We start from the raw sequence: 17,650 nt of genomic DNA on the forward strand, positions 1-17,650 counted from the left end.
CTCTTACTGTTGGACTATCTGTAACTCCATATTTAAAATGCACTTCCTCCAGATGATATAAAATTGGATTTAGCTCTTAAATCCAGTGTAATATTCTTTGGCTTTTTTTAAGAAAGTTTAGAGCATTTATAATTAATCTAATGATTTACATGGTTGTTTCTAAGTGTACCATCCAGCTATTTGTTTTCAATTTGTCCCATACGTATACTTTTTTGAGTTTTATGGTTTTATTAACACGAATACAATGTGCACACAAGCTGCCTCTTCATTTTCTTCGCTGTGCAGCCTGGCATTGGGATTGGTACTGACAGCCAGCTAGGCTGCTCTTTCCACAATGGCTCTGTGGTTCTTAGAGGAGACGATGTGAGAAATCACAGCCCAGTAATATATGTTCCAGATCAGCAGCATTTCAAGCTCCTTGACATTGTGGACAGAAACTTTCAGAAGTCACTGGTCAGCAAGTGCTTTGTTTTCTTGTTGTTCCAGTAACCAAAGTTGGACATCAAAATCTGGCCCCTGAATCTCCTGCACACCCTATTGTCATGACCCTGGGCTTCTGCCAGTTCTTAATTATGACATATCGGTCTGACTGGTGCTGGATGGATTTGTTGGTTCTCTTTTTGAACTTTGGCTTCATGAGAGGTCTGAGGGTGGCCATGATGCTGAGGAGGACGTGTCCCATATATTTTTTGTTCTCCGTCCCTGCATTTTTTATGACTATTTAAATATTTTCAATATTCAATTTTTCTTTACCATGGTCTTACTAGCTATAACTTTTACGTTTATGCAGTAGGAGCTCTAGGGTTTGCAATACGCATCTTATCACAGTCTTTCTTCAAGTAATATTATGCCTCTTGAGTTTTAATGTAAGAAATGTATAACAGTATATTTCTATTATGCCCTCCTCTTATTTATACTTTTATTGTCAAATAATCTACATCTTCATATGTCATAAACCCCACAAATATATTATTTTATAATTTAAACAATAAAATACACTTTAAAGAAATTTTAAAATGAAGGAATTTTTAAAAAATTTACCTACATAGTGACTATTCACAGTATTTTTTATTTCTTAGTAAAACTCTGGTTTACTCTTTCTTCAGCCTGAAGAAATTTACTATAAATTTTCTTCTTGTGCAGATCTTTGGGTGATGAGTTCTCCAAGGTTTTCTTTTCCTGAACATATTTTTATTTTAGCTTCATTTCTGAAGAATATTTTTTCTGGATATAGAATTTTAGGTTGACAGACCTTTTTTCAACATTTTAAAGATGTTGTTCCAAAATATTCTGGTTTGCATTGTTTCCGATAAAAAGTCAACAACTTTCTTATGGTTATTCCCCTGCATTTAATCTCTCTTTTCTCTGACTGCTTTTAAAATTTTCTCTTTAACAATGATTTTATAAAATTTGAATTATGTGCCTTTGCTTTTCTTTTTCTTGATTAGAATTTTTTGAGCTTCTAGGACATGCAGCCTTATAATTTTGAACAAATTTGGAAAATATTAGCCATTATTTATTCAATTCCTGTAAACCTCCTTCCTGGAACTCTAATAACACTATTGTTAGAGTACTTAGTACCATCCCATATTTCACCAAAGCTAAATATATCTGTATGGATAATTTCTATTGTTATGTCTTTAAGCTCACTGATATGTTTTCTGTGGTGTTTAATCTGCACATAACGTATTTTGGGTTCTAGACATTCTATTTTGTTCCTTTTAATATATGGAATTTCTTCCTCACTATGTTCATGTTTACATCAACCCTTGAATGATCTGGACATTTCCCTTTTCCCAGTGCTGAGGCACCTGAATTAAAGTTCAGGGGTCACCTAGGTAAAGTACAGGGGAATTACTGTTATACATTTGTCACAGTGAAAAATGATCTTTCATCATAGGCCTCTCTTCCAGTCAATGGGTTCATGGTCTGAGAATCAGATCACATCTGGAATCTAGGGGGAAAAACTTGTGGGCAGCTTTTTAATGGGCAGCTTCCCTCTGCCTCCTTATCATTTATTTTTATTTATTTTGATTGTACATATTATGCAAAATGCTTGCTTGCTGCATATTCAGATTTCTGTAAGGACTAACATATCCTGTTAACCATTTCTATATCTCACTGTGAGTCAAGCTTCCTCATCTGCCACACAGATCTTGTTGCTCGTTGTGATCATTGCACTTAACCTTGCTTTTGATTGCTAAGCACTACCATCTCCGCTTTGTTATTTTGAGATGCAATCAAATTAATTGCTATCAGGATTCCCAGTCCTAAAACAGCATCTTTTACTGTCATTCATAGCCTAGAGAGAACAGCCATCCCTGAGCTCCTAAACAATTTTTGTTCCCCTTTCACCAGTTACTTGCTTAGTACTGTCACCTGGCATGTCCTCTAGGCCTTCGCATGAACTACTGTCAGCTGTTTATCCAGCTTTATGTAATATATCCTACCTACCTCTCTTTCGGAATCCTTTTTCCATCATCAGCCCTGATAACTCCGACATTCCTACCTAATTTATTTTGTGTCACTATTTTTTTTTTACATGTTTCTAATAGCTATCCTAGGAGAGAATAGCATGATCTCCCACTGTAGATGCCAGAGTGTTAAATTCTATTTCACAGGACTATCTCCCATATTGATAAACTCCCCCATCCCCAACTTTCTTTTTCGTTCTGTTCCCCCTCATTCAGCATCCTCAACATATACAATCCTGTGCATCTACTCTTGTCTCCTCATGCTATATTGGTACATATTAGCCAAATCCTGCAGCAACGGCAGCACATAGTTTTCCTCATTCCTTAGCAAGCCTAATAGTTCTCCATATGGATGTTCTGGGATTTGTGCTGGTACTATCTTAGATCGGGTTTCCTGAAAATGGGGCTTTTTAATGGGAAAGTTAATGGACAATGCTCTTAGGAAGTTCACCTGGAAGAATGTGAGAAAGGCAGAATCTGGCAGAAGGAGAAGCTGAATCACAATGTACAGTTGACCCTCGAACAATGAGAGAGTTGTTGAACAACCCTCCACACAGTTGAAGATCTGAGTATAACTTATAATTGGCCCTCCTTCTATGTGGTTCCTCCTTATACACAGTTCTGCATCCATGGATTCAGCAACTGCAGATCGTATAGTACTGTAGTACAGTAATGACCTATTTCTGGATCTCAGTGCTGGTTACACAGTATGTTTAGTGTAAGAAAATCCACTGAGTTTTAAATTAACAATAGATGGAAATTAATGCAGCATATTGTAATTCAGTGAGTTTTTTTTATGGGTTAGAGGTTTAGAAAACAGTTTTTAAAAATCTTTATTAAAAGATACTTTTCAGAGCCAATTATTTTCAGAAAAAAAAGTTTTCTTAAATGAAAATAAAGATGAAAAGACAAAACTTTAAATACTCTAAAAAATTTCCCCAGAGTTGGATTTTTTCAGTTTATATAATGCAATCTGCTTAAGCTGATCTATTCTAAACAGTCTTTCACCACTGTGACAGTCCAAAGTTAACAACTTTTATTTATATATGTAAGGTCCTTCCAGGGTACTTTTGAATCATCAAAGACAGACAAAGATGTGTTTAATTTCATTTAAGTCTATTTGGTTAAATTTTCTCTCTTTGAACATCAGTAGAGCCATGTGTGATATCTAATGGAAAATATTTCAGATTATTTGCTTAAGCAGATGGTCATGTGTGAGTCTATCGTCTATTATTTATATTTTAAAGTCATTTAATTTTAGAACTATATAATTTTGTTCTCTATTTTCTTCCTTCCTTCTTAGGTGTACACCTAATACATAGATGGATTACAAAAGTATAGGAACTAGAATGTTTATAACATCACTGTTTATAATAGGCCAAAACTGCCAACTACACTATTAATGCTTATCAGCACTAGAATGGATAAATAAACTGTGGTATATGTCCATAATCGTAGTATGTAACAATGAGAATAAAAATCAAAATCCACGTACAACAATATAAATGAAACTCACAGACATATCAATTGAAAGAAGTTCAATTCTTCATGAAATACTCATGAATTCAAAGTTCAATTATTCATGGCTGAATAATATTCTGATGTGTGTGTGTGTGTATCAAAATTTGTTTATCCATTTAGCTGTCAACACTTAGGTTGTTTCCATGTCTTGATTATGAAGTAATGCTGCAATGACCATGACACTGCAGATGTCTCTTCAACATAATGATTTTGTTCTCTTTGGATATACACCCAGAAATGGAATGGCTGGATCATATGGCAGTTCTATTTTTAATTACTTGAGGAACCTCCAAACTGCTTTTCATAGTGACTATATTAAAACACTTCCTGATGTGAAATTCCTATACACTAGCAATGAAAGATCAGAAAGAGAAATTAAGGAAACAATCCCATTTACCATTGCGACAAAAAGAATAAAATACCCAGGAATAAATACCTAAGGAGGCAAAAGACCTGTACTCAGAAAACTATAAGATACTGATGAAAGAAATCAAAAATGACACAAACAGAAGGAGAGATATACCATGTTCTTGGATTGGAAGAATCAATATTGTGATAATAACTATACTACTAAAAGCAATCTACAGATTCAATGCAATCCCTATCAAATTACCAGTGGCATTTTTCACAGAATTAGAACAAAAAATTTTACAATTTGTATGGAAACACAAAAGACCCTGCATAGCCAAAGCAATCTTGAAAAAGAAGAAACGGAACTGGAGGAATCAGACTCCCTGACTTCAGACTATACTACAAAGCTACAGTAATCAAGAGAATATGGTACTGGCACAAAAACAGAAACATAGATCAATGGAACAAGATAGAAAGCCCAGAAATAAACCCACACACCTATGGTCAACTAATCTATGACAAAGGAGGCAAAGATATACAATGGAGAAAAGACAGTGTCTTCAATAAGTGGTGCTGGGAAAACTGGACAGCTACATGTAAAAGAATGAAATTACAACACTCCCTAACACCATACACAAAAATGAACTCAAAATGGATTCGAGACCTAAATGTAAGACCGCACACTATAAAACTCTTAGAGGAAAACATAGGAAGAACACTCTTTGACATAAATCACAGCAAGATCTTTTTTGATCCACCTCCTAGAGTAATGGAAATACAAACAAAAATAAACAAATGGGACCTAACGAAACTTCAAAGCTTTTGCACAGCAAAGGAAACCATAAACAAGACGAAAAGACAACCCTCAGAATGGGAGAAAATATTTGCAAACGAATCAACGGACAAAGGATTAATCTCCAAAATATATAAACAGCTCATGCAGCTCAATATTAAAGAAACAAACAACCCAATCCAAAAATGGGCAGAAGACCTAAATAGACATTTCTCCAAAGAACACATACAGATGGCCAAGAAGCACATGAAAAGATGCTCAACATCACTAATTATTAGAGAAATGCAAATCAAAACTACAATGAGGTATCACCTCACACCAGTTAGAATGGGCATCATCAGAAAATCTACAAACAACAAACGCTGGAGAGGGTGTGGAGAAAAGGGAACCCTCTTGCCCTGTTGGTGGGAATGTAAATTGATACAGCCACTATGGAGAACAATATGGAGGTTCCTTAAAAAACTAAAAATAGAATTACCATATGACCCGGCAATCCCACTACTGGGCATATACCCAGAGAAAACCGTAATTCAAAAAGACGCATGCACCCCAATGGTCATTGCAGCACTATTTACAATAGCCAGGTCATGGAAGCAACCCAGATGCCCATCGACAGATGAATGGATAAAGAAGATGTGGCACATATATACAATGGAATATTACTCAGCCATAAAAAGAAATGAAATGGAGGTATTTGTAATGAGGTGGATGGAGTTAGAGTCTGTCATACAGAGTGAAGTAAGTCAGAAAGAGAAAAACAAATACAGTATGCTAACACATATATATGGAATCTAAGGGAAAAAAAAAAAGGCCATGAAGAAGCTAGTGGCAAGACAGGAATAAAGACACAGACCTACTAGAGAATGGACTTGAGGATATGGGGAGCGGGTGGGTGAGATGTGACAGGGTGCGGGAGTGTCATGGACATATATACACTACCAAATGTAAAATAGATAGCTAGTGGGAAGCAGCCACATAGCACAGGGAGATCAGCTCGGTGCTTTGTGACCACCTAGAGGGGTGGGATGGGGAGGGTGGGAGGGAGGGAGATGCAAGAGGGAAGAGATATGGGAACATATTGTATATGTATAACTGATTTACTTGGTTATAAAGCAGAAGCTAACACACCATTGTAAGGCAATTATACTTCAATAAAGATGTTAAAAAAAAAAAACCCCAAAAACACGCATGCACCCCAATGTTCATTGCAGCACTCTTTACAATAGCCAGGTCATGGAAGCAACCCAGATGCCCATCAACGGACGAATGCATAAAGAAGATGTGGTACATATATACAATGGAATATTACTCACCCATAAAAAGGAACGAAATTGAGTCATTTGTTGAGACGTGGAGGGATCTAGAGACTGTCATACAGAGTGAAGTAAGTCAGAAAGAGAAAAACAAATATCGTATATTAACGCATGTATGTGGAACCTAGAAAAATGGTACAGATGAGCCGGTTTGCAGGGCAGAAGTTGAGACACAGATGTAGAGAACAGACATATGGACACCAAGGGGGGAAAACTGTGGTGGGGTGGGGATGGTGGTGTGCTGAATTGGGCGATTGGGATTGACATGTATACACTGATTTGTATAAAATTGATGACTAATAAGAACCTGCAGTATAAAAAAACAAACAAAACAACTAATACTAAACTTTCATTGGGTTAACTGTATAGAAGTATGTTAATATAAATGTTTCAGACATTACGTGAAATTTCTAAAAATCTTGTATGTTCTGGTATAATGTCATAATTCATAATTCTAGTTATTACTTTAAAACTTATATCTCAGAAAAAACTAAATTTCCTTATCAATTGCACTATTATGAAGTTTCATCAAATCTTTAACCATGGTCCTTTTGAAGTCTTTTGTCAGTTACAGACACTTCTGGGTGTACTCTGATGATTTTGCAAATATGTTCCTATAAAAGGGTTTCATCTCCAAGGAATTCATAGAAAAGACTCTGACAAGTACAGGTTTCTGATAACTGACTGTACTGCTGAACTGAATGAATAAGCATTTTCAGAACTCTAATGAAAAACTGATGAACTCATAAAAGTGTTAACAAAAGATCAAGATGAAAAAGAAAATTAATTACATGGGACTGAGTGAACTGATGAGGATGATTATAATTTTAGTGATTTTCTGCTTCAAATTAAAAAAAAAAATCCCCACAAGGACTCAGAGGCAAAGAATATAGAAATCAATTTTCACTGCAAAGTAAAGGAGCTGTTACAGTGGAGGATTACTGGACTGAATGTCAATATTATGACATAGTATGAGTGTGTTTCGTGTTTGGTAATTGCAATCATTGTTGCTTTTGTTGTGGTCATCCATTTACAATGCTTGGTGTCAGTCTATTTATCTCTTGTCAAAATAAAATACAGTGTGCCTGTGTGAAAAAAAAAAAAAAAAAGAGAGGCGAACTCATAGAAACCGAGAGTAGAAAAGTGGTTGCCAGTGGCTGGTGGTGGGGGAAATAGGGAGAGGTTGGTAAAAGTAAAAGGGTATAAATTTTCAGCTATGAGATGAATAAGGCCTGAGGATCTGATGTAAAACGTGGTGACTCTAGTTAATAGCACTGTATAGTGTAATTGAAATTTGCTGAGAGTAGAGCTTAAATGTTCTCCCACACACAGAAAAGGTAAATATGTGAGGTGATGGATATGGTAATTAACTCACTGGGGGAATCATTCCACAATGTATATGTATATCAAATCAGCACGTATGCTTTAAGTATCTTACGATTTTATTTGTCAACTAGACCTCCGTAAGGCTGAGGTGGAAAAAAAGAACAGACACACGGGAGGAAGCCACAGGTGAGTGGGGGAGGAGCCTTCCAGGCAGAGTCCAAAGGTGCTCTAGGTAGAGGCCTAGAGGGTTTTGAGATAAGACGTGAGAGATAACGAAGGCATCAGCCATGCAAAGAGCCAGGGCAGAGGGCCCTGGGCAGAGGGAACAGCGTGAGGTGTGTTCAAGGAACAGAGAGGGTCCAACCAGGAGAGCAGCGTGGGCAGCTCTTGGTGGGGATCCTCCTCTGCCCTCTCCCCTTGGGCGGAAAGACTCGCTCCCTCTCCAGAGTGTCCTCACTGACGGAGCTCCAGCCACATTAAATAACAGTTAGTCTAGTAAGAAAGACAGTAGTTTAATATCCCCAGCAACCGCTCAGTGCCTGGAGCTTAGCAGGTGTCTGTAAGATGAGTGTTTGTTGACTGACTGACTGATGGACTGACTGGTAGATGGCAGGCTACTTCTATCTGACTACAGACAGCCTACGAGGAATAATGTCTGGCTCTAGCTTTACTCTCTGCTCTTGATATTTTCCCTTGTGAGAGCCTATTCCCCTGAGGCAGAAAGCAGCCAAGACACCAGCATATTCCTCCCTTTGAGCGTCCTGCCCGTGGCTGGAGGAAAGGCAGCAGGTGTACGCACTCCTGTGTGGAGTTTCTCTCCTGCCCAAGCGGCAGTCATGACCCCACCTCAGTCCTGCCCTTGTTCCAGGGTTTTCTGCCTTTTCCGGTCCTACCAGCCCTCAAACCGCCAGCTCCTGCCCCTTCCCTGCCTCTTACTGGTGACCAGCTTTTACTGCACAGAGGAGGCAGAAGCCACTGGAGGGAAGCCCACAGCCCCTCTCCCGCCCCCTCCTCTGCGCTCTGCCTCAGTCCCCTCTCCCTCTGGTACCGGAGAGGGACCTCCGGCCCGGGTCCCCATCTCCTCTCTCAGTGCTTAACACACCAGCAACTCTCCCCTCTCCACTACAACCTTCCACCGCCACACAAACATGGTCTTATTTCTTCTCTTTAAAGGACAACGACCCTCTCCTAGCCCACTTCCCTCCCAGCTGTTGCCCCATTTCTCCTCCCCTTTGCAGCCCCGTCCTCGAAAAGCTGCGTGTAATTCTGTGAGAGAACGAAACCGCCCGCCTCGGCCCGGCACGACGATGACCACTTGCCTGAGGCGTCTCACAACAGGAGGTCCCGACACGGAACACGGTGCTGCCGAGGAAAACTAACCAGCAGGACTCGGGAGGGGCCAGAAGACGGCGGAGACGACCAACCTCGCAGAGCCCTTCGCACTGGAATCCATCTTGGCTGAGAGATGCGCGCGCCACCCGGAAGGACCCTGAGGCCGACTACAGGCCAAGCGAGGTGATGGGCCGGAGGCAACCCGGAAACTAACCCCGTTACCGTGAAGCCCGAGACTGCGAGGCACGTGGCAGAGCAGTCCGCCTGGGTTCCCTAACCCTGCTGCTCTCCGCCCGGGCGCTCCTTCCCAATAAAGCCTCTTGCTGTGTCAGCAATTAAAAAAAAAAAAAAAAAAGTCACAAGACCTATATAAATTATTTAGAGTTAAGCATATGTAAAAGTAAATATAACAAACTGAGTATGACCAATTAAACTCTGCCCAACCCAAGGATTAAAAAAAGACTGTTCTTACTTTATGAGAACAGACCCTCTTCTTAAGTAGCAGATCAGAAAGTGAGAGTGAATCAAAGAAACACAGCATTTGAAAAGTCAGCTAGTCCAAGCCTCTTGATCACGCATACAGAAGCTGAAGCCCACATAGGTTGAGTTACTTGGTAAAGGGCCCAATGTCCTGACTCAAGGACTAGCATTTTTCACTAATTCATAAGACACAATCAAACTCAGTACCTTGGAAAGAGATGGGAAAAAATGAAGAAATCAATCATAGAGTTACTCATCTTTAAGTAGAGAAATAGCCATGACAAAATTACAGGTATTGAGGGAAAATTGAAGTGCAGAGTTTAAAATGTCAATAATCCACAGGGAAACGGGAGACTATTTAAAATATTAATATTAAATCCCTATCTAAAAGACATTAAAAGATCTCCAATCAAAATGTTAATTTTAGAATAGATATGGTATGATACAATTTATAAATCAAAAATACTTAGAAGAAACACAATCTGGTTAACAGGTTAAGTCACAAGGCAATTGCAGGAGAAAAAGAGTATCTTTCTCGAAATGTCCATCAATAGGGGAATAATTATATTATGATTTGTCACTAGAAGTAAATAAATAACATTGGCCTAAAAAATGGGATAGACCTACAGCAAAGATTTATACTAAATCTCTATATTAAAGACATCAAAATATCTCCAATCAAAATGTTAATTTTAGAATGGATATGGTATGATATAATTTATAAATAAAAAATCTCTGTAAAGCTATAAATCACATATAAAGCACCTACATATGTAAATTCATGGACCAAAAGTCTTGAAATCAGACAGCTAGTGATCAATAATCTCTACAAAAGGAAATAGTCTTGACAGTGGGGTTGGGGGGTTATGAAGGGAGAATTTTATTGTACTTTTATACATTGTACCCTTTAACATAATTGTTTTTTTAATTAATTTATTGATTTTTGGCTGCTTTGGGTCTTTGTTGCTGCTAGCGGGCATTCTCTAGTTGCAGTGAGCGGGGGCTACTCTTCACTGTGGTGCACGGGCTTCCCATTGCAGTGGCTTCTCTTGTTGCAGAGCACAAGCTCTAGGCATGCAGGCTTCAGTAGTTATGGCACGGGGGCTCAGTAGTTTTGGCATGGGGGTTCTAGAGCGCAGGCTCAGTAGCTGTGGTGCACGGGCTTAGTTGCTCTGCGGCATGTGGGATCTTCCCAGACCAGGGCTCGAACCCATGTCCCCTGCATTTGCAGGCAGATTCTTAACCACTGCGCCACCAGGGAAGCCCAATAATTCAGTTTTTTTATAAAGAGAACATTCCTAATATTATTCCTAATTTTTAAAAATATATAGTTGGATAACACTATGAAAAATTAACTGATATATTTTTTATTATTTCTCTTTGCTCCCTGGATTTTTTTCCCCCATCCAGTCAGCTAGGCACTCTGAGTTCACTGTATTAGGAAGGTAAAGACTCAGCAGAAATGAGGGAGAAAAAAAGAAACTTCTCAGCTTTGGAATGTTAAAAACGGAGGCCACAGTAGAACAGGTGAGAATTCTGTGAACAAAATATAAATCTCATCTCAAATGTAAAAAGTATTCTCTGCACTAGGAGGCAGAAGAGGGAGGGAGGGAAGGACTGAAGGAGGGAGATCAGTGTGGCCAGGGACATGGAAACTGTGCTTGAGGACGACATGCCCAGGAAGAGAATCAGAATCTGGAGGAGATCCAGCCTGCACGTGATCATTGCCTCCAGCCAGCACCCCCATCTCAGGCCTGGGGCAATTCACAGAGTGAGTGGGAGTAAGTCAGGAGGGCCACGCACATAGTCTGTGTGGCAAGGGTTGTGGCCATTCCCTATTTGTGAGAAGTCCCCAGCAGTTTTCAGGCCTCCTTCTGGAAAATGCTGGTGGACGTCCCTAGTGCTTATGTGAAAGCTTGTTCATGAACCCTGAAAGATACAGATGTAGATGACTGATAGATAGATGCATAGATAGATAAATGTAATTAAATGAAACATCCAGGAAAGGTTTGGAAAATGCCCTTTATTGCCTATGATATTTAGACTGTCATATGATGTTAGACTGAGTGCTGGGCCCTTCATCCTCCTTCAGACCACTGGCACTCTGTCTGCTACTACTATCCCGAGGGTCCTTTCTTCTCCCTGGAAGGGATAAAACAAATGAGGCAGAACAGGAAGAGACAAGAAGCACTATAAGCTCTGCTGGTCGGGGTTACCCTCCAGCGTTGCCTTAAAGCTCAGAGCCACACACACCACAGTGAGCTTGGCTCCAGATCAACTACCGCACAACGAAGCTTCTGGAACATTTCCATATCTCGGGGGACCTCATTTCCACCTGACTCCCTTTCACATTTCCCTTTGTCCCAGAAGGCTAGGTACACTGGTCAGGGTGAGATCTCAGCTCAGGCCACAGGCTCTCAGACCTCAAACTTCTGCTCCTGCGGGGCCCCCTGTCCTCTCTTCAGACCACCCCTGGCTCTCTCTGCCGAGAAGGAGCTGCTGGCAGTACGTCCTCTTAAGAGCTGAGGTCCATCATGCAGACCCTGAGAAAACTCCTAGTCAAAACGCTCCACATTCTTGTTTAAGTCAACAGAGGTCAATTCCTTTGGAAGTGCTGGGTGTGTCCCAAGTTGATGCAACTGCAGAGCCATTAGATAAACCAGCACATCTCTGCGGCCCCTTCCCTTACACTCCTCGGGGCCCTCGTGACATAGGCTCAGAAGACTGTGCCAGCCTCAAGCCTTACCTCTTCCAACAGAAGGCCACACCGTCTTCTAGGATCTTGTCCCATGAATCTCAGTTGCTGTGTGGAAATCAAAAGAGAGAAAAACACTTCTTCGCTAAAGAGAATTTCCTGTGGAAGCTGAAAAGCTCAGGATCAATTCCCACTTACAGTCATGACTTTATTATTACATGACTGGGCCAGAAGCACGGGAGCCGGTTATCTCCCCTTCAGTTCCCCCTGAGGTGCTAAAGCCCCCAACTCTCCCTTATGGAAGCATGAGTCTGGGGTGGAGAGATGGGACTGGCTCGGAGAAGGTACAGCTCCCTCCGCAGCCCCAGCCCCTGCTCACTTCCTCTCCTTCGGAGAATGTAACACGCAGCCTGGACATTGGCTCCACGGTCTCCTCGGGCTGAGGTCTTCCCCCGTGGGCTGCTCCTCCTCATTCTCCTTTGCTCCTTGCTTCTCCTCCTCCTCTCCTCCTCCTCCACCTCCTCCTCGGTGGTGCTCTCGGATTCCACATCGCCCATCATCTGGGCCATGGTGAGATGAAAGACATGGCAGCTGAAGCCCTCCTGGACGCCGTACCGCACGTGCTGCCGGAGGATCTCCAAGGTGGGGAACACCCGGCAGCAGGCCATGCACCTGAAGCCGGCCTCCATGGTCACCAGCCAGTCCGGTGTCTTGGCCCTGGGTCTCTCCTGGACTGCAGCTGACCCTGATGGGCTGTATGGCTCTGCCCTTTCCTCACACTCTTTCTCCGCCCCAGTGGGCTCACTGTCAGACAGGCGGTTTCTGGTGGACACAGCAGAGCGGGGAGAACCTACCCGCACATCCTCAGGAAGGGTCACTTCTTCTATCCTCAGCCGCTTTTCTAGCAACCCCAAGGGTTTCTCTGTCTCCCAGGAGACAGCTACACCCTTGATCGTTTTCACCCGCATGTAGTATATTTTCATGCCTCTTTCCTCTTTGTTTGTATACAGAGAGGTCTTACTGAATGAAGGGGATGAGAAGGCGACACACTGTGGTGGGGGAGCGGTCTCCCCTTGTTCCTGAACCCGGGCTAGGGCTGCTCTAGGCCGGGGAGTGTCTCGATGTAATCTCCAGATTCCTGGGAAAGGAAATTAAAAACATAATAACATGCGCGGGCCATGCTGGAAGCTGAGGGAGCAGGTGTGGTAGATGAGAGAGGGACATTTGCATGACGTAGCTGTGTCATGAGCTTGGTGTCTGTTGGCCGTAGGATGGAGTGGTGTATCTGGTGTCATCTGTGGGCTTTTCATCTGCGTGTGGGGGGATACTGGAGCGGTGTCTGTATACAGGGGTGTGGAGTATGGTGGTGAGGGCTGTGGTATGTGAGGGATGTGGGAGGATGCGTGTACTACGAGGAGTGTGAGTTTGGGAATATCGGTGGTGCATTACTTGTGGAATGGGGGTGTAGGAGAGGAGCACTGTGGATCACGTGCTTGGGGTTTACGTGTGCACTAAGAATGGCTGTGCCTGGAGAGCGGATGTATGTGTGAGCTGGGTGGACCTCAGCTGGATGGTCCTGCTCTCAGGCTGGAGGTCTATGATGAAGAACTCTGTCCTTCTCAGGAAGCAAAGGCAAAGGCAAACCCTACATTTTCCTCTGAAGATGCTTAATCTGGTCCCTCTGCCCTCCACCTCAAGCCCAGACCTTTCCGGCCCCTGCTCCTTAACTTCCCCACCATGGTGGTACCAGGATTCACACGCCCCCAGACTCAGCTGAGATCCACGCCCTCGTACAGCTCAGCCATCCTGCTCAGGCTCCTCCACAGAGCCCTCAGCGCCTCTGATGACCCTGGGTTTCCTCTCAGCCTCCCTGGGATCTGTGTGCCTCCTGCCTCCCAGCCAAGCAGCCCCTCACCTGAGGAGCCCCGCGCCCTTACCACCACGGATGAGCTTGCGTGGAGAAGAAGCACAGAAGTATTCAGAGGCAGAGGGGACCTCCCCTGCCCCTGGGCTGCAGCCTTGGGCCACCACAGGGGATCCAAGCCGAGCGGGATCCTCTTGTGACTTCGAGATTCCTGAGGGAGGAATGAAAGGCTCAGGGTGGGTTCCTCAATCCTCTGGCCACAAATATTTACTGACGGTCTGACATGTGTCAGGTGCAGTGAATACACACAGTTGAGAGTGTGGTTCCCAGTGGATACTCCAGTATTTAATTAAAATCAATACTTATTCTGTCAGTGTCTTGTGGGTAATGTGGGCCTAGGTGGTGACTGTGAGTATGTGTGAAGAGTGAGTGATGTCTATCACTTAAGTCTGTGGTAAGTGTGGGGTTGGCGTGGGGAGCACAGTGCAGATGTGTGTATCTGTATCTGTGGCCTCTGTGTGCATGATTTCTGTTCACAAGTCAGGAATTCTGGGACATGTAACTTTTCCTCATCACACGGTGTGGCTTGTATTTATGGTGTGTGTTCATTCATTCATTCACCAAGGTTCAGTAAGCAGCTACTCCTATGTATCCGGCACTCTTCCATTGTTCTAGTCTCTGGTAAGGCTGCACATTCTAGTAGAGGAAGACAAACACTAAACAACAATACAATCAATATATAACACATCAGCTGGCGGTAAGTATATAAGGGTTGCCAGACTTAGCAAACAAAAATACAGGGCACCCGGTTAAATTTCAATTTCAGATAAACCCAGAATAATTTTGTAGTGTAAGTATTCCCATGCAGTATTTGGTCTTACTTATTTTTCGTGTAAGTATGGCCCATACAATATTTGGGACATACTCATACTGAAAAATTACTTGTTGTTTATCTGGAATTCAAATTTAACTGGACAGCCCATATTTTATCTGGCAACCCTGACATGGGTTAGTGAGACTGTGCTTTACTGTGGTTTGTACAAAGCGGGTCTGGCATCACTAAAGAATGTGTTAGAAGTGTGGTGTGTATGACATGTGACTGGTTCTTACAGAGGTATTTAGAGATAGCTGAAGTTAGCTGTGTTTGCGAGAGTTGAGGAGATACATATATATATAGTGTGTGTGTCATATATATATAGTGTGTGTGTCTATATACATATCTCATCTCCAGCGTTTGGTGTTGGAGGAGAGGATTGTGACACAGGTGGGTTGTATGAGAACGTAGTACAGGAGTGATGCGTGTATATACCTACATGTGCTGTGTGTGGTTTAATAAGGAAGTTATATGTGGGGTGTGTGATATATTTGCTGTATCAGAGTGTACATGGGTGTATGAGTTACTGCCTCATAAAACACCCCTAACAAGAATTCTGTACACACTCTTACATACACCGAGTGTCACCCAGCTCCAGGCAGGGTGACAAGAACTTTACCATGCAGACTTTATATCTGATGAGCACTCTACCCCCATTCATCCCGCTCTTCTCTCCACTACCACACACACACACACACACACACTCACACTCACACACACACACACTGGAACATAGAGAAAAATATTCTGAATGGTGAGACAGGGGCAGTCATTGCCTTCCCCAGCCTGTCCCAGCCACAGCCTGAAAATCTGCCTGCTGTCTAGACCTCCACTCCCAGGGCCCATCCTAGTCTCCAGGACCCTAGGCCTGGTAGGAGCTACTGGGCTCTAATCTGGGGCAGAGGCCTCCAGCTGGAAGTCTGGGGTAGGCTCCACTCTGCCCCACTTCCTCACGTGACCACCCCTCTCCCAGGGCAAGCTACTCGCCTACGTTTAAGGCACGCAGGCACCAGGTGGCCCGTGGCTCTCAGAGCTCCCCGCAGGACCCTGAGGACATCTCTCACCCCCGCCCATGCGGGCTCAGTCTCTGGAAAGCCCTTCCCTTCCCTTGATCTCCTTTGAGAAATTCTTCCTGTCGAAGGAATAAAACCTCCTTGCTTTCAATGACACCATCCCTAGACAAACAATCTCCTTTCGAACTGCATTCCACTTCTCAAGATACTTTTCAACAAGGCCTTCAACTCATGGGGCTTCTCTTTCCACTTTGGGAAAAGGGGCCAAGCAGCTCATGGGTCTCTCTCAGCATCCTTGCATCCTTCACACCCCCCACCTCGTGACCCCAGGGGAAGATCAAAGAGAATAAGAGAGAACTCGGGGACTGAGAAAAGCTGCACCTCTAGGTCTGTGCAAGCAGGATGCAGCCTGCTGTGAGTCCGACAAAGCTCCAGGCCCGGCAGCCCCAGGAGAGGGTCCTCAGACCAGCGGAGCTGACCTCCCATCTCCCAGGGGCACCTGGCTGTTCTGTGCCGTCTCACACCACAGGGACCCTCTGCGTGGATACGGCAGCATCAGTGAGACAAGGTCTCTCGCACCCTGCTTCACAGGTGACACGTTCTCAGTACCCCCCTTCCTAGAGAAGGCTCAGTTTGGCAGAAACCCATGTTCCCCCCACAAGTTGCCCCCCACATACCTCCTCCCTTCTCGGCAGTTTCCTGGGACTCTTCACTTTCCAGATGTTTCCTCTTTTGTCGCCGTCTCATCGTACCAACTGGAAGATTCCCTTAGAAGATGCCTCACGTCCAACTCCTCCTCTTCCCTACAGGTTGGCCCTTCTTGGCTTTTGGGAAATCCGTTGAAATGATTCAATACAAATAAAAATAGTCAAGTCTCCTAAATGGCTGAACAACTTGGACCACTTAGTGAACAAGCAGTACTGCTTAGTGCTCACCAGGGCTGTTAAGTTTCAAAGGTTGCCAGGCCTACAGCAGAATTCTCTAACCTCAGTGATGACATCAGAGCATTCTGTGGACCTAGGTTCAACAGTCTCTGCAACAGCACAGACCCCATTTTCAAGAACAACTCCTTTTTCCCAGCAGAACCTTTCCCATGAATTCAACTCTCACATCTTTCAAATGTGGCAGGATACTTTGAGATGTTAATCTTTTCCTGTTCATTTTTTTCCTTTTCTTCCTTTATTTCACGTTTTCCCTTCTGCATTCAAGTGGGTAGCAGACCCTATGTTCACTGGCCAGTGGAAGAGCCCGGCAGGGCATAGCAGAAATAGCATGCTGATCATCTTGGCTTTTATTTCTAAAATCCCAAACTCCATGGAAAAGAGAGGATACTTGAGCAGAAACATAACAGAAGCAGGTTTTTGAAATTAGGTACTGTCTTGTTTCCCTACTGGAGTGTTGAAATGTGCTAATTAAGTCAGAGAGAGATGTCTGTAAATCCTGGAGGAGAAAAGGCCTCTCAAGTGTGGCTGGAGGGGTAAATGGAGCAAAAATTCCAAAAGGAGATGGCTGTAGTGTGCATACAAGCAGAATCATGGCAACCTGTCCCACGCATGGCACAGGAGCCACCAAACCTAAAGGAGGCACGGCCCCCGAGCTGATGGGCATCTACAC

At 43.2% G+C, this 17,650-nt stretch overlaps 2 pseudogenes; both read right to left on the minus strand.

The window, feature by feature from the left end:
• Nucleotides 1–219: 219 nt before the first annotated feature.
• LOC130707134 (60S ribosomal protein L32-like) lies at nucleotides 220–658 on the minus strand (annotated as a pseudogene).
• An 11,985-nt stretch (nucleotides 659–12,643) lies between these two features.
• On the minus strand, nucleotides 12,644–17,634 carry LOC130707400 (protein FAM170A-like; annotated as a pseudogene).
• Between the last annotated feature and the right edge of the window lie 16 nt (nucleotides 17,635–17,650).

Source organism: Balaenoptera acutorostrata, chromosome 2 (assembly GCF_949987535.1).
Source record: "Balaenoptera acutorostrata chromosome 2, mBalAcu1.1, whole genome shotgun sequence".
NCBI lineage: Eukaryota > Metazoa > Chordata > Mammalia > Artiodactyla > Balaenopteridae > Balaenoptera > Balaenoptera acutorostrata.